Genomic DNA, 19,007 nt, shown 5'->3' on the forward strand with positions numbered 1-19,007 from the left:
TAATTCCTTTGTGTTTGTGGCCCTATTTTGTGTTTCTGTTGTTATACCATTTCTTTATTTTCTTTCTGCAACCTTTTTTGGGTATACTCATGTTTTTCTTTGGTCCATTGTATTGCTTCAAGTATTCTCTGTAGTGCTGGTTTGGAAGACATGAATTCTTTCAACCTATTTGTGTCATGGAAATTTTTCTGTTCCCCTTTACCTTGATAGTTTTGCTGGCTAAAGTATTTGGGGTTGGTGTACATGCTTGTTTAGAACTGGGAATACTTTGTTCCAGGCTCTTCTGGCTTTCATATTTTGCATTGAAAAGTCAGCTGCTATTCTGATGGGTTTTCCTTTATATGTAACTTGTTTTTCTCTAGCAGCTTTCAGTTCCCTCTCTTTGTTCTGTAATTCAATATTTTTACTATGATATGTCGTCTGGACTTTTTATTCTGATCATATCACTTACTGGTGTTCTCTATACTTATTGAATCTCTATGGGTATAGCTCTCCTTAATTTAGGGAAGTTTTCTTCCATAATCTTATTGAAGATCTGTTTGGTGCCATTGGCTTGATTTTCTTCTCCTTCCTATATGCCTGTAATAGGTAGATTTGGTTGTTTCATGTTGTCCCACATTTCCTGAGTATTCCATTCCTGTAGTTTTGTTTGTTTGTTTGTTGTTTTTTAATTTTGCATAGTCTTTGCTTAAGGAGTCTAGATCTTCAATTTTATCCTCCAGTCTTGATATTCTGTTTTCCATTTCATTCATTCTGCTTGTGAGACTTTCTCATGTTGTTTCTACATATTTTATTGAGTCTTTCAGTCCCATCTTCATTTCCATTTGGGTTTTGTTCACTTTTTCTATCTCTTTAGTGAATTTGCTTTTTAAATTATGAATTTTTTTTGATATTTCTTAATTAACATATTTGTGTATCCCTTAGCTTCCACCAAAAGTTTATGCCTTTCCTCTTTGAGTTCTTTCAATTGTTTGTCTGTGTTTTCTTGTAATTCTTTGGTCATATTTATAGTGTTCTTTTAAATTCTTTGTCCTGGGGTTCTACACGGTGGTTCTCAATATTCTGCTCTTCTGTAGGACTCGTGGGGTTTGTTGGGGATGTATTTTCCCGGCTTTTCTTATTGTTTGTGGTTTTGCACTGTGGTCTGGGCATATGGATGTTCTTTGTTGGTTATGTGTTCAATAGGAAGTTCTGCTCTGTTTTTTTAAAATTTCATTTTGGTTCTGTCAATATTGTTTATGTAGCTTAGTTACTTTCTGTTTGGGAATAGAAGATAAATTGGTGGGTATTTCAAGTTCTTACTGGGTAGGAGACTGGTCAGAGTCCTGACTGAGCAGGTCTGTCTGCCTGATCTGGAGGTGGGATTTTGAAAGTGAGGGGAACGCCTACATGAGGATTTAGGGAGCTATGGTAGGGTAGTTAGTTAATATGGCTTGAGAAGCTAGTCTTGGTACTTGAGGTGAAAGAATTGGAGCCTGCCTGTGAGAGAGTCCTAAAGGGACAAAGTGGGGATGTATGAGAGAAATGGGATAGAGAGGCAGCGATCTCGATCTGACTTACCAGAGTCGTGGCTGAGTTTGTCTGTCTGTCTGATCCAGAGACTGGGAATTTGGAGGTGAGGGGACTGCCTAGGTGAGGACTTAGAGGTCTATAGTAGGGTGATTGGTAAATCTGGCTTTGGAAGTTAGTCCTGGATTTGTGGTTAAGGAATTGGAGCCAGCCTGTGAGAGAGGCTTGCAGGAGACAGAGTGTAGGTTGATAAGAGAAATGGGGGAGGGAGGCAGTGAGCTTAATCTGATTTACCAGAATCCTGGCTGAGCAGGTCTGTCTGCCTGATCCAGAGGCTGGGAATTTGGCAGTGAGGGGCCCACCTGAGTGAGAACTTAGGGATCAATGGTAGGGGGAGTGGTCAATCTGGTTTGGGAAGGTAGTCCTGGGATTTGGGGTTAAGGAATATGAGCCAGCCTGTGAGATATGAATTTTGTTTCTTAATCCACTCAATAAGCCTGCGTCTTTTGACTGGGGAGGTTAATCCTTTGATATTTAAAATTATTATTGAAAGATGTGTATTGGTTGCCATCATGTTAATTTCTTTTTACATTCTTGGTCTAATTTTATGTTTCCACAATTATATCTTTAGATAGTTTCTTTCTTTTGCCCCTTAGATATAGTTGTTCTTTTTTCCATTTTTTGTATTGCTTCAAGCCTAAGTAGCACATCTAGAATGCAACCTCTGTACCTAATACTCACGGAACATAGAACAAGGGATGAAGAGAATTCTAACACATTTTTCAGTTCTCATCAATGAAGCTCCCTCATGCAACAGAGAGCAATGAACACAAAAGAATACAAATGGCCAAAACATAGAGAATAACAGTCTGCAGCATGTGGACCCTTGAACAGGACTCACATATTAAACTTCACTCACCTGGGGCTTAGGGACCATTGCTGAAGAGGGAGCAGAAAGATGGTAAGAGGCAGGGGAGGAGATGTATGACAGTATTGAAGTAGAGTCTTATAGACTCCTGGGACTTTGGTCATATGAACTTACAGCAGTGTTGACAGCATGCAAAAGACCCATGCAAATTCCACAGACAAAAAACCAGCACAGAGCTGAGGAAATGGGCAGCAAGTCCCAATCTTAGTCAAAGAAGTATTGGGCAGTTAATTACTGCTGGGTGAGGAAGAGCTGATCTTCTTTGAGGAAGTGACTCTAGATAGGTGACTAGACCCCAGTGAACAAATGTGCACTAAGGGACATCTGAGGACAGTAACTTGACTTGATAGTCCTTAACATAGATGACAGAATGCATGAAATCCAATGGCGGCATAGCAGGAGTATGGGAATGTGCCAATGAGAAAGTGGTTATAAAGATGATTAGATGTTGTATATGAAATACACAAAAATTCAATGAAAATATACAAAAAAATAAAATTGCAAGCTAAAATCATTAGAAACTAGACCTTGGCTATAATGAACAGTAACTTAGTAGTCCAAACAATGTAATTTAATTTTTTTTCTGAAGGGGTATGGACTGGCTGACCCTGGTCTTTTAAGAACATGAAGTGATGAGTTGGCCAAGGTCAATTCATATCGATGCTTCCATCTTTCCTGTCTAAAAATGATTCTACCCCTTAACATGTGAGGTGAATCTCTCCTTATACCACATCATGGTCTTTTAATCAGTTCTTAACATGGCAGACCCCACATCCCTGACCATCCCCTTTCCCTATTTTTCAGTATAGATTACATGGCATTTTATGAATCTGTCTTCCTTACCAGAGCATGGTCTCCTGTAAGCTTTGGAGTCTTTGAATTATGCCATGTAGTCCAGAGCCTTGGTGTTGAGAGCCTGGATTTCCTGAAAAGTTAAAAATGATATAGAATGGGGGCATAAGTGAGCAAGCACGTGGTACTAAGGTAGATTGCAAAATGGCATTTAGGAAATGGTCATACGAACAATTCTCTGACTGATATGTATGTTCTACATTTATTTCTATTTTATATATAAGAAAGCTAAGGCTCACAGCAGTCTCACAGCTTTGATCTCATCACCCTCTGAGATGTGCTCTGGAAGAGTTCTAGCATTTAGGAAATGGTCATACCAACAATTCTCTGACTGATATGTATGTTCTACACATTTCTATTTTATATATAAGAAAGCTAAGGCTCACAGCAGTCTCACAGCTTTGATCTCATCACCCTCTGAGATGTGCTCTGGAAGACTTTTACCTTCCTAGCTTTGCTCTTCACATTTGGGTTCTTGGAAATAAGCTTAGCTTTAAAAATCATTTTGAGGCATGAACTTTTTGACATTATCATATCTAACCTTGCTTGGATTTTATGGTAATTGGATGAGCTCATAGATGAGAATATTTTGCAACATAAAAGGCATAAGTTGAAGGTTTCACTGTAAATATTTAACCTACCACAGGGCCTCTATTGCAGCAAGCAGAAAGAACCCTGGATTGGGAATTCAATGACTTAGGAAAAATTCACATTTTGAATTTGTCATTTATGAATATTATCCTTTCCTTCTTCCCTCCTTGTCTCAGAGTTTAATTCTATCAGGAACTCAACTAATACACTGTCCAAGTCATAAATCAAAGTTCATGTCTGCCTCTAGCCATCAGAGTTCCTGTTTATTTTCATCTCTGGTGATTGTTGATATTGCTAACATTCTGAGTTTAATAAGCTACTGGGTTTAAATCATATTTCAATCTGCTTTCATCTCCATTTCCTTGATTGCTACTATAATAAAATTCTGACACTAACTATGTAGAATTAGACCAGACTTTACAGAGGAATGGCAGAGTCCTCTACAAGATGTATGCATTTTCTTTTTCTTTTTTTTTTAACTTTTACAAAAACTTTATTGAGAATTTCACACATGCATAAAAGGTGTTTTGATCAAATCCATGCTCACTCCCTCCCTTCCAACACCTCTCATATCTCCCCATCATCTTTTTATCTTTTCTTTTTTTTCTTCTTTTATTTATTTGCTTTTAGGGGGCTTTTGGGTACTCTAATATTCCCCCCTGTGAAGAGGTAACCCTAAAATCTTTTAAAGATTAGATACAAGCTCCCAAATACTTTTGACAGTTTTGGCCTTTGGAACAGAGTATGTTGCTAACAGTCTCTAGGACATTTTGACTTTTAGCCAAGAAACTGGCTATTTGGAGTGGAGGGTCTTTGTACCCTAACTGCATAGCCAATTCCTACCTCCTATTCTTATCACACCATCCTATGAAGTGTTTACCCAAATTGCCAGTAGGGAATAGGGACTCCGACTGCTCTGGCTTCTTCCATGCTGAACAGGGAGGGACACAGGGTGAGGCAATTGGACTATCCCTTCAGTGGGTCTATCTAAAAGACTCCCAAATTGCATAATTTTTATTTCTAAGGTGAAAAGAAAGTCCTTGAATCATGAATAGGAGATGTGAAGGAGAAGTAAAGGCAAGAGTAATTAGCATTACAAGTTCTAGATGGGGAACTAGAAAAATGTCAGAACAGGGCAATTTTCAAATGTTCATATGAGAGTTCATTGGAATTTCTTGACAAGAACTTCCAAAATCATCCCTCTGTTGGGTTCTTCTTCATCTTTCTTCTGTCTTCCAATGCTGGACTTGTTGGCTGGGAAGAGTGGTGGAATACTCAGGTGGAGGTCTTGTGACCCTGGTTGTCACTCCTTTAGTGAATGAGCACAACCGTCAACACGGTCAGTTGTGACAAGAAAACAAACATCCATCATTTTGGAACAATAGCTGGTTGTCTCCCTTTAGCTACAGGTGGGCACTACAGAACTGGATACCAAGATTTGAAGTCTTACATCTGAGCACTTTCTGGTTAGGAACAAAATCATCAATGAGAAATAATTGTCTAAATAACTTTTTATATAGACTTAAGCTTAATGTCTGGGAAGTGTAATCCCTTGAACTCTTAAAGAAATATACTGATGACTTTACTCTTTGGTTATAAAAAAACTCAGGGGTCACATGGGCTTAGGAGGAGCTGATGGCACTTTTTTTTTTTAACCAGTTCCATCTATGTGAAGATAAGTCAAAAGTCCTGTTCGACCATGTCTGGCTTCACTTGGAAGCATGAATGAGAAGTTTCCTCTAAGTTAACCCTCCTCTTTGTAGACTGGACACTGGTTCAAGTCGATCTTGTGGGGTCTCCATGTCCTCCCTGAACAAGAGGACAGGTGACTCACCACATTTATAAGACATTTTGAGAGATGTTCCATAGTTCCAAGGTTGACCTTGGAGGGCAAAGGGCTAAAACTGTCCTTTAACTCCCTCTGACTACCTTAGTATAAGCCTTAAAGTGTGGCTGTTAAACATCTAGTCAGGTTAGTTCCACCAGTCTGATACTTTTAGTTATCATGAGCTATGTAGATAAGGCTTAGGTAAAGAACCAAACAGTCTCAGATAAACATTGACTAGATTTATATGTATTTTCACACAATTGTTGCAAGGTCCAGGGTCTCCAGGTCAGTCACATTCTTTTGAACTGACTGTGAAAATATAATGGATTTTATCTCTTCCTTCAGGTTCAATATTTCATTGGAGAAACGTACAGAACTCAGGAAAGAACTATTCATAGTATTATAATCTTATAGCAAAATAGGCTGTAAGTCAGGACCAGCCATAAGAAGAAACACAAGATCATGGAGGGTCTCAAATAAAAGCTCCTTCCAAGGAATCCATGTGTCTCAGCCAATATACAGCAATGAGTGTAGAAACTCCCTTAGCCAGGAAAGCCCCTGTTCTTCAGCTCGTGGGCTTCAAATTCCAAAGATTTGAAGCATCTATTTCACAAGCATTGATTAAGCTGTTAGTCAAAGGCTGAGCTCAGTCTTCAGTCTCCTTCCATTTGGGCTTGAATATCAGGGTATATTGAGCTGTATTAATCATGCACCTTAGTAACCTAACTCTCCACTCACAAATTTCATTGCAGTACAATGAATTCAGTTCATTTCTTCCTTATGAATGGTATTTTTATCTTTTGTCTAAAAATATCATTTCTTAAAAATCACAAAGGTATGTGTTCCTACTTCTAACATTGTCAAGTATTATATTTTGGTGATTCATATAGTTGGGATTTATTATTCATCATTTCTTTCTGAGTCCCTAGCAGCATCTGTGAAATTAGCGGGTTAGATTAACTAATTAATTATTAAGCTTATATTCAGCTTCAACTTGAGCAACAAAAAAATCTGCCATCTATATATTGTTTTCCATATGCTGGCAAACACTCTGAGAACTTTACATTTCTCACTTTGCATGAACCAGTTATCCATCCTGTATGGGCAACTAACATGGGATAGTTTCTAAGTGATGGAGATCAGTTTAAAGCCAGGAAATTTGGCTCCACGATTTGCTTTTAACTGATACATTATATTCATAATACTGAACACTGAAGCTATCAGAGTTTATTCTTCAGTTTTCTAGGGCATAGCATATATTCTTACTCAGGGCATACTCTTAACAAGCTAGGCAATCATAGGGAAAAGTTTAGTATGCTGGGACCATATTTGGTTTAGTTATTAATATCCCCTTATATTAATGCACTTGGAAGCCTTCACATGCATGTATTATGCACACACACCTCTTTCCAAACAATGCACACAGGACCTCCCTCAATTCTGCACCTCCACTGGTCTACATGTTCCAAAATCTCTAAAAAATATAGTATGTATTTACCCACCACTAGTAACAATCAAATTTAGACAGTTTCTATTCAAGTGTATTCATAATATATCTAGGTTTGAAGATTTGAAAGGTAAATGCAGCCTGAATTGGTTTTAGGTGCATGTGCAGTAAGGTAAAACTGTGTCCTCTAGTAAGCTTTTAGGGAAAATCTCCATTTACTATTTTATGCCTATGCATACCTGGGGATGCATAAAGTCAGATGCATTTTGAGAAAGAGCATACAAAACAGGGAACGTATGATCTAATAATCAAACAAAATAGAGACCCATTCAAATTATGCCCCTTAGCAGTAGACTCCTTCTCCTGAGTGCCACAAGAGCAAGCCCAGAAAAAAAGCCAAGGCCCCTGAGTGTTCTCACTCATGTTACCCACTGTCAGTCCTGTCAGTCCCGAGGGCCCCTCTTTCATCTGCACTACTGCTTTGCTTTGAATTAGGTCATCTTGCTTCTTTTGAAAATCTGGGTGATCCCTTATTTTCAGTTTTTTGAATAGGAGACCAAGAACTGGAAAACATCTGGCCCAAACCACTGGTAATAACAAGCTCTGGCCAATTTAATTAAAAATAAATCTCCCTAGCTGTCCCTGTTTACATTCCTTTATGGGTAACTATCAGCTCTTGGATCCGATTCCTCATCTATCCATTTCAGAAATGAAGGCTGAATTCCCCATCCAGAAGGCAATGCACGTTTTCTTCCATGTCAGTCTATTTTCCAGAGAGGTGAGGGCACTTTATGTGTCTACCTGGCATCTTAGCTGCCTAACCTATCCACGGATGATTTTCTCTTATCATCCTCCCTGAAGACAAGAGGCAATGCATTCATCAGAAGCTCCAGGTGCTGTGGAAAATAGCAATATTTGCAGAGAAGATTGAATTTATAATTCTAATCCTATATAATTAGTACAGGAAATGCCAAGATGACCTGTCCTCTGAATCATAGGTCTGTTCCATTTTTTATGCTCTATCACCCACCCTAGGTGAGTAGCTGGTAGCATCCCTCTCTCCTGCCTCTAAGGAAGACTGTTTCCAGAAGACAGCTGAAGAAGAAGGTTGCCAGGGTATGAAGATGGTGATCAGCAATAATTATGACAGTACTCCTTTACCACGTACTTTCTGTACATCCCATGACTGACATGCTCAAATTCATGATTATAACCCCAGACCTCACTGAGTGAGGATCATCCCATTACATGGTATAAATCAGATTCTGTGATAGTTTGATTTCTGTTGCTGTGATAAAATACTGTCCAAAATCAACTTGGGGAGGAAATAGTTTATTTTACATTTAGGTTATAGTCCTTCAACCTGGGAAGCCAGGGCAGAAACTTGAGGCAAGAACCAGAGACCAAGGAGAAACACTGACTACTGGAGGCCTCCCCTGGCTTGCTCAGCTATCTTTCTTACACAGCCCAGGCCCACTTGCCCAGGGATGGTACCACCCAGAGTGAGTTGGACCCTCCCACATCAATCAGTAGTTAACAAAATGCCTCACAGATGTGTCCACAGGCCAATCCAAAGGAGCCAATTCCTCAAATGAGTTTCCCTCTTTCCAGGTGCCTCTAGCTTGTGTCAAATTCACAAAAGCCAAGCAGTACAGTTTAAGAAAATATAACCATCCCAGAGTTAATCACACCAGCAATCCAGACGTGAACTGGTGTTTTCATTCACATGTCTAACTTCAGAATGTCCCTGTCTTTCTCAGTTTTATGCTGCTCAGTGGTACAAGTTGCAAGTTTGAAGTACAAAAATTACAGCCCAGTGTTGCCTATTTGAGTCAGTGTAGGTACATTTTGGGGTGAGATGGTTAATGGTTATTTTGTTTTTCCTCTTTTATTATCACTTCAGAAATGTTGCTAATGGAAGAACATGGGATTTGCATAGGGAGACAGACATGGGGATGAGGTGCATCAGTCTTCTGACCTCGGTTTTCCCACTATAAAATGATATGTCACTGTCCTGGCTTGTTTCTCCACTGCTGTGACAAAATTCTCTGACCAATACCAACTTGGAGAGGAAAGAGTTTATTTTATCTTATATCTCCCTGGTCATAGTTCATCAGGGAGCCCAAGATAGGAACTTATGGTAGGAACCAGGAGGCAAGAGCTGGAGCACAGGCCATGGAGGAATGCTGCTTACTGGCTTGCTCCCCCTATCCAACACAGGCCCACCTGCCTAGGGTGGCACTACCCACAGTGGGCTGGGCCCTCCCACATCACTCAACAATCAAGAAGATACAGCACAGACATGGCCACAGGCCAGTACTATGGAGGCAATTCTCCAGTTGAGGCTCCTTCAATCCAGGTATGTCAAGTTGACACTAAAGCTATCCAGCACAGTCACTCATGGTGAATTTATGAGTATTAAGAACAGAGTCTTATATACAGAGACTAATGGATACAGCGAAGCAAGAGAATAAGAGTTAAAATGGGTAATCCAGAACTAGGCAGCCTGAGTGAGTTCATGTACACTGTCTGTGTAATGACCCTGTTCCACAAATTGGGGGCAGTTTATGACTAACTTCGCAAGTCTTTAGCAGTAGAAGGCAGTGTCAAACCAGAAACAACTACTACAAATGTTGTTACCATTGCTATGCTTCCCCCCTAGGGAGCTTCCAGAAGACCACAGCAGGGCTTGACCCACCAACTGGTCTTTAAGATGCCCTTCGGATAAGGGATGCCATCTTTCCCATTCTTACCAGCTAGTGCTGCCTCCCAGAGTTCGCCCCAACCTTATGTGGTTCTTCAGACCCTTCCCTCCTGTTGAAAGACTGTACAATTAACCCTTCCCTGCTCCATCTAGATGTAAACTCTCTGCTTAATCCACAGGTCTTAGATGTTCATTAACTGTTTAATATGTTCTCTTAACCTTAGGCTTCGTTAGGATGAGTGGTTTTGTGAAGCAACAAACCAAAATTACCTCTAATGGAACCAAATCAGAACATTTATTTTTGTTTTTAAAAAGAGCTTTACAAAGAAAGCTATTACAGGTTTGGAGATATTGATTTTATTTAAAACCGAGTATGTAAGAAAACAGTCAGAGAGTTTCTGACATAAATTACTTTGATATATTGAGTGCAAAGGCAAGTGCAATTTCTTTCTCCCTTTTAGCTTTCTGTGTTCAGCAGAGGGGTGTTGATTTATCCTTTTATCCATTTCAACCTGATATAGGTTGCTTTTCACTCCAGAGAAGAAGGGATTGATGGCTTGTGTTGGAGGGACTTACAGGAAAAAGAAAGGAAAAATGGAAAGAAAGAAAGAAAGAAAGAAAGAAAGAAAGAAAGAAAGAAAGAAAGAAAGAAAAAATATAAGACCCCCTTTCCAATCTCTGGGTCTTTAATGGATGCTACCTAGCCTGTCTCCTACCTTCCAATGTAGCTTAGCCCACTGTGGAAGGAAATAAACAAAAAATGGAAAGGCATCTCAAAACGAAAATCAATATAGTTTTCTAGGTAGTTAGCTTAAGCTCAATTTTGTATACAAACTATAATTACAGAAAAGCCTCCTCATTGAGAAACGTGTAAAAGATATGGAATATTATAATCTCATTTTAATTTCTCTTTTCCAGATCTCTATGGATTTTTTGTATGCTTTTAAATCCACAAAATGGATGCTGAACAGTACATTTTCTCATACCAAGAGTCCTCATTAGCTTATCCTAGTCACTGTTTTGAGAACGTTATAAGAAAACTAGATATTTCCTGAAATTTCTGCCTCTAGCACCAGAAGTCTGAGGATGCCATGTCCTTACCACTGTGCTCTGCATTGATTTTCTTTCTTGAATCCTATGAAATAAACATTTGAAATTCTGGATCAAAGGGCAATGAGAATATTTTGTGTTGCTAGACTTCTCAGAGTGCGAACTGTACTACTGCTTGGCTGTGTAAATTTCTAAGGGTCTCTTAGAGGTCATGCCCTAACCACTTACCAATCTTTCAGGAGGAATTGTTTCTAGAGTGTCTCTTAGTGGTCATACCCTGTGGAATACGTGTGGGGACAGGAGCAGCTCCTTCAAAGTTGACTGGGATGTGCCCAGAACAGCCACAGCTCTCCCATATTACTACATCTTTCTCTGTCCCTTTCCAAGTCAGAGCTACAGCCTCACAGATTTCTTTTAATCCTTGAACATACTTGGTTTTCCCTTCCATGTTCTCCCACAGCCAAGCTTTCCTTCTTCAAAGACAATTTTTTCTTGGATTCCTCCTGATAAATCCCCACATCTTTCAGAGCCCATTTTTTAAACAAAAAATATTTACTATTTTTATTTTATGTGTATACATGTATTGCCTGCATGTAGGTAAGTGCACCTGTGTCATGCAATGCCCTTGGAGGTGAGAAGAGGCTGTCGGATCCCCTGGGACTGGAGTTATGGACAGTTGTTAGCTGCCATGTGGGTGCTGGGATTCAAACCTGGGGGTCTTTTGTAAGAACAACCAGTGTTCTTAACCACTGAGCCATATCTCCAGCCCCTCAGAGCCCATTTTTAAGCTCTTCCTTTACTGACATCTTCCTGAGGCAGAGTACTGATGACTTCCAAAGATGCAGATGGCAGCTGGGGAGCCAGCAGCTGGAGGGACACAATCACAAGGTTTCTCAGTCTGGAAGGGATGGAACACTACTTCAGTATTGGAGCATTGCTGGGATTTAAAATTTTTCTGGAATAGTATGCTTCAAAAACAAAATGACATCACTTGTTTTGATCTTCATTGGCAAGAATATTTTCTGTGTTTGTAAAACATTTTTGAAAGATACTGAAGAAAGAGACGTTTGAGGGAAGAATAGCTAACAAGTTATGAACGAAGGATGTTAGTATGCTTCTTCCCTGCAGGAATTTGTTTTGCATGTTTAGAGTGATAGCTGATTTGCCCAAAGTAAGAGAGTCTGGGCTCTACCTCTACTGACTTCCAACTCTACTTCGCCAGTGACCAGTCATTTCTCAAGAGGGAAGTTAAACATTCTAAACATATAATAGTGTTTATTTCTCTATGAGGTGTACCTTTCCGGGATGAGACAATCTGGCCACTTCTGTATCTTCCATTCAATGCAGCCAGTCAGCAAAGAAATGTGGGGATGCTGTCCCCAGAAATTAGGGCACAGAAGCACCCCAAAGTAAAGCAGAAAGAATAAGAGGATGGAAATAAAAATGGAGGAGCGACCTAACTTTCCTGGAAATTGTTTCAGCTTTCATTTTCATTCTCATAAGAAACTACTGACCTATTTATTTATCTACTTCCTTTGTAACTCAGCATGTTGTCAAACTATTGAATATTTGTCCATCCAACAAATGAAAAATGCAATCACTTTCTGTAGGTGAAACTTACCTATTTTGAATGATCTGTTTATATTTTATCTTTAAAATATCAGTAAATTCAGGTTCTCGGTCTGTTTTCCCTTAAAAGGCTTTTATCCTTTCGAATTTATAGTGTTCTTTATAGACCAGCGAAGTGACGTGTTGTACTCTTAATTTTGCTGTGTTTTTCAGATTATCTTTTTCTTTAAAGTTTGTACTTGTTTCTGGTGCGTATCTATGTTTATGTTGTTAAATTGATCAAATTTGAGAAACTTTAGATTTTTATGCAATATATATTCTCTTCTCATAATGTGATTCACACACATACACATACATACATACATGCATACACATATACACATGAATAAATATGTATATGTACATGCACCTATGCACATACACACATGCACATACATCCACACACATAGATACACACATATATATATATACAGTGGTACATACATACATATACAAACAGAGAAAGAAGATATATGCTTTAAATATGTCTTTGAACCACCTGATACCTATTTTTGTACAGAGTTTGAAATATTCTACTCAAAATCATTGCCACTTTTCTTAATGTAGTTCATCAATAATCACTTTTTCTGTATTGATTTGTAAATTTTACTTGTCAAATGCCAAGGTCTGGCATTCCTGCTGGTGTAATTCTGGACTCTCCATTTTGTGAACTGGTACTGCTCCTTGACGGTTTACTTTATTACAACATAGGGTCGGTCCTGCCTGACCAATAATTTATATTTGCTTATGTATTTTGTGCTATTAAGTTGTGTGAAATTGTATGTTCTTTTTATACTTGCTGAATTTTTGTGATTTTCATACAATATAATTTGATGATATTTATATCCCTTCCCCTTCTCAGCCTCCCCTTACTGCTGCCACCCAATTTAACGGGCTCTATAATATATATGACATTATATAATGTCATATGTATTATATACATATATATAATACATCCTATAAAATTGAATTTGTGTCTCCAAATGTCCTTCAGTGTGGGTCCATCCATCGGAGCCTGCTTAACCTCCTACCAAGAGTCCCATCCTTGAAAGATGTTGGCTCTGCCCCCCCCAGCAGCCATCTGTTGCTACAATTTCCTTAGGTGGAGTTGGAACTTCTGACCTGAAACAGATGGTGATTAACACAGAAACCTACAGCTGACCAATGTGCAGAGACTAAAAGGCTGCAGAGTGCTTATCTCTGCACCAGTATCAAACTTCTGCCTCCCAAGGCTCAGGGGTCATTGTGGAAAGGGGGCAGGCAGAAAGATTTAAGAGTCAAAGGTGGTAGGTGGCAGATGACCCTAAGAAACAGAGTTTTCCAGACTGCTGGTCAGTTACTCACATGAACTCACAGCAGTGGTGACAGCGTGCACAAGTTCAATGTATCTCTTCTTAAAACTAGACTTCTCAGAGTGAGAACTGTTTAGAGTATTTTTCAGATCTTAAAAACAAAAAAATAAGAAGTAAGGGAAACATTGCATTTTTTCTATTTACTGATACGTTTTTCAATTTCGGCATAGAGCTTTTGTCATTTCACACAATAGCTCTTATATTTAGATTCCCCTCCCCCATCCGTACCTCCCCCAACCCCCCCCAACTTTATGCATTCCACCATATGTGTTAAGTCCTACTCATCCAGGCATTTGTACCCAATGTCCTACAGTGTAAATGAATCCACTGGAGTCTAGTTAGCCCATCTAGTGATCGTATGTAAGTTATACTCTCCTTCACCCAGCAGTAATCAGTCTTAAATAGTTCTCCATCACCCACCAGCCCACCACCCATTTCTCTCCTCCCCTTTGTGCCCTTGTTTAGTAGAGTTGGCATGGGTCCTGTGCTTGATGCCACCATTGCCACAAGTTTGCATTTGCAAGGTTCCAATGGCCTGGAAGCCTCTGCTTCCCTGTGTTCAGGAACCAGCCCTGGCTCTTTCAATCTTTCTTCCTCCTCTTCTGCAATGGTTCCTGAGCCCTGGGTGGATGTGGTTCCATATAAGAGTCTTATCCTACGCTCTGCAGTCTCTTATTTTGTTAAAACTTGGCAAGTTGTGGCCTTCTAGATATATCACACTCAGTTGTATAAGGAAGTTTTACTGGTGAGAGTTGAGGGATGCGATAGTTTTCTCTCTACCACTTATTCTGCTGTGTTCCAGGAGCCTTAGTTATAGAGGTTCAACTGTAGATATGTTACCGAGTACTGGGCATCTCTCAGACATGCTCTCTGTGTCTGACCAGATGTGCAATTCTGCAGTAGCCTCCATCCCTTGCAAAAAGAAACTTCTTTGGTGAGTGCCGTATGGTATGCTTCTCTGTAAATATAAGTATCAATATTTGGCATATAGTAAGAAGTTTCATTTGTCTTGAGATATGAAAAAGATAGGGTTTTCTCTAGGATCTGTGTCCTTTCCTGCCGTCTCTATTTGGCTGAATTTACAGTGCCACCCATGAGTTACCTTCAAGTACAATTATGTAGCTGTTAATTGTAGTTTGCCATGCTGGTCATTATGGTTATTAGGCTGTAGGGCTGGGTTGGACCATTGATGGTTTTTCTCCCTTGGCAGTTTGCATAGCATCATCTAGCATTATGATAGCCAAACTTCAGTTGGAAGGCTTCCAGGTCAGTTCCTGCTCCATTGTTTCAAGTCCTGTACTCTAAGTATGTCCTGTCCTCAACAGTAGGATTTTATCTACTAATTCTGTGAGATAACTAACAGGTTTGGCAATATCCTGTGTTATTTGGGAGTGGTCTCCTGGACCACTTTCACCAACCAACCTAAGGGAGGTCTCTTCTGTTTGGCACTATGTTCCTTGCCAAGCAGCTCCAAGATATACATATGCATTAATGTTTAGAAACTGTGTGTGCATTTCTCATAGAGTTTCAAAGGCATCACTTTTCGCTCTAGATTTTCTAGGGCCCCCAAGATTCTTTCATCTACTCTTTTTTCTCCTGTCTGGCCTCCCTTCCCCTTCCCTCCCTAGTCACAGGGCACCCATTATCCCCACCCTCCCCCAATACCACCCAATTCCCCTCCCTCCCCACCTAATATTCCCACTTTTCTCACCTCCACCCTGGAAACATCTGTTCCCTACTATCTTCCTTTCAGGTTCTTTTATTTAACCCTCCATGTGTCCTTTCCCTTTTCCTGGCTACTGATGTTACTTCAGAATTTACATACTCACATATAAGGGATTGGTGCTACAATCCACAAATGAGAGAAAACATACGTCACTTGCTTTCCTGTGTTTACATTACTTCACTTAGTATAACACTCTAGTTTCATCCATTTACCTGCAGATTTCATAATTTCATCTTTTCTTACTGCTGAGTAGAACTCCACTGAGTAGATAATACCACATTTTCATTAACCATTCATCAGTTGAGGAGCATTTAGATTGTTTCCATTTCTTAGCTATTGTGAAGAGAGCAGCAACAAACATGGATGTACAGGTATCTCTACAGTATGATGAGTCCTTTGGGTATATGACAAGGAATGGTATCACTGGATCATATGTAGGTTCATTTTTAGTTCTTTGAGGGTTGTCCAACTGTTTACCATAGTTGTTGCATGAGTTTTAATTCCCACGAGCAGTGAATGAGCATTCCTCTTTCTCCACATCCTCTCCGGCATTTGGAGTCTTTCATTTTCTTGATCTTAGCCAGTTATGACTGGCATAATATGGAATCTTAAAGTGGTTTTTATCTGCATTTCTCTAATTACTAAGGATGTTGCTTTGTAGCCATTTTTATTTCTCCATTTGAGACCATCTGTTTATTGCATAGTTTATTTTCTTATTTCTTTCTTTTTTTGAGTTCGTATAATCTGGATATCAATCCTCTGTCGGATGTGTACCTCGTGAAAATTTTCGCCTTATCAGTGGGTTTCCTCTTCCCTTCCTTCGTTGTTTCTTTTGCTGTACAGAAACTTTGTAATTTAATGAGGTTCCACTTACTGATTTTTGACTTTAGAGCCTGAGTAGCTGGTATCTGATTTAGAAAGTCCTTTCCTATCCCTGTATCTTGGAGGGTGCTGCCTATGTTTTCTTCTAGCAGTTTCCAAGTTTCAGGTTTTATATTGAGGTCTTTGATCCATTTTCAGTTGGCTTTACGTATGGTTAAAGATAAGGATATAGTTTCAGTCTTCTGCAGGTGGTGATCCAGTTTTTCCAGCACCATTTGTTGTAGATGTTATCTTTCTTCCATCGTGTGATCTTGTGGAATATTCATTGGCTGAAATTATATAAACTCATGTTTGGGTCTTCTATGTGTTCCGTTGATCTATGTGTCTATATTTGTGCCAGTACCATGCTGTTTTTATGACTATAGTTCTATAATATTATCTAAGCTCTGGTATGGTGATCCCCCTAGCATTGTTCTTTTTGCCCAAGATTGTTTTGGCTATCTGGGGTCCTTTGTGATTTCTTACAAATTTTAAGATGATTTTTTCAAGCTCTGTGAAGAATGTCATGGGTATTTTCACTGGGATTGTATTGAATCTATAAAGTCCTTTTGGTAAGATGGTCATTTCACAATATTGATTCTACCAAACCATAAGCATCTTTCAATCTCCTAGTGTTGGGAGAGTTTCCTCAAGTGCTTTTTCTGATTGCTTGTTATTAGTGTATAGAAAGGCTATTGAGTTTTGTGAGTTGATTTTGTAACCTGCCACTTTACTGAAAGTATTAATCATTTCTAACAGTTTTCTAGTGGAGTTTAAGAATCTCTTATGTATACTATATCATCTGCAAAAAAGGGATAATTTGACTTCTTTTCCAATTGATACTCCTTTAATTTCCTTCTGTTGTTTTATTACTCTTGCAAGAATTTCAAGCACTATATTGAAAAGGAGTGGAAATAGTGGACAGTCCTGTCTGGTTTCTGATTTTAATGGGAATTCTTCCAGTTTTTCTCCATTTAGGATGATGTTGGCTATGGGTTTGTTATAAATAGCTTTAATTATGTTGAGGTATGTTCCCTTGAGATCAAATCTTTCTATGACTTTTAACATGAATGCATGTTGGATTTTCTCAAATGTCTTTTCTGCATCTATTGAGATGACCTTGTGTTTTTTGTCTTTAAGTCCATTTATATGATTTATGACGTTTATTGCCTTACATATATTGAACCATCCCTGCATCTCTGGAATGAAGCAGACTTGATCATGGTGAATGATCTTTTTGATGTGTGTCTTTATGCAGTTTGCAAGTATTTTGTTGAGTGTCTTTGCATCTATGTTCATTAAGGACATGGGTCTATAGCTTTCTTTTTTGTTGTATCTTTACATGGTTTTAGTATTAGAGTGATATTGGCTTCATACAGCGAGTTTGGGAGTTCTCCCTCTGTTTTTAGAAGAAGCATTTCATTACAGCTTTAAAATATTCAGTAACAATTTCCAGAGCAAGGATACATCTCTTTCAAAAGTGGCTGTAAATTTTAGGTTCACAGTTGAATTAATACAGTTATACAATACTGAACTCAGTATAAAACCTGTAAGACATAAAATTGAATGAGCTCTTACACTTTAAAGAAGATCTCCATTTCATTTTAAAACATGCTGTTTCCTACATTTTTAACACTACTGACAATTAGAGGTTTGCACATGTGTCTTTAATCTCTATGTATCTGAGAATTACTAGTCACAGTCGGTTACACTCAGATCCTTAGTACCTGAGTATAGATATAAAGTCATCAGGTATAGATTTCAATGATAATGTTTATCAACACAACTAATTTATATGAAGTAAAATTTTATGCTTCCTCGTCACATTTAAGTCTTTGTTTGAAATTTGTTGATTTTTTTGTTTGTATATCATACAGAACACCCCACACAATCTTATTCATCAATATACCCACTTCCCAAATGGCACCCTCCCATAGCCTCTGCCCTCCCACACACTGGAGCCCATATACTCTGTCATCCCTGTTACTGTCCACTGTGTTGTTGGCCATCCAACAGTGCTTGTCCATCTGCTGAATCAGGTCAGCCTATCTAGAGGTCCTTGTTTTACGAAGATTAGCTGCTCCTCATCTAGCATCAATCAGTTGTCAATATTCCTTTAGATAAAATTTGGGTCTGCTGTTCATTTTCCAGTTCTATGCTGGGTTACTGTCTGGGAATCTCTTGGGCCACCCTGGCCAACAACTCAAAGGAAGGTATCTCCTGTCTGGCATTGTTTCTTTTTATGTAGCTTTTAGCTATACATATGGGCTCTTAAAAAATTACATTGACACCATTAATCTTTGGTTATACTTTCCTTTTGGGTGTGTAAGACCCTACAATTGGCCCAGATAAACCAATTTATTTTTGCTCTTAAAGTCGTTTCAGGATCTGTTCCTCAGGGTTAACATGGGCTTGGGAGGAGCCCCTGGCTCCATTCTTTTACCAGTTCTGCCTATGTGAAGATAAGTCAAATGTCCTGCTCGACCATGGCTGGTTTTACTTGGAAGCATGGAGGAAATGTTTCCTCTGTGTTGACCCTCCTCTTTGTAGA

The sequence above is a fragment of the Nannospalax galili genome, unplaced genomic scaffold, assembly GCF_000622305.1.
Source record: "Nannospalax galili isolate Female #2095 unplaced genomic scaffold, S.galili_v1.0 scaffold2275, whole genome shotgun sequence".
Taxonomy (NCBI): Eukaryota; Metazoa; Chordata; class Mammalia; order Rodentia; family Spalacidae; genus Nannospalax; species Nannospalax galili.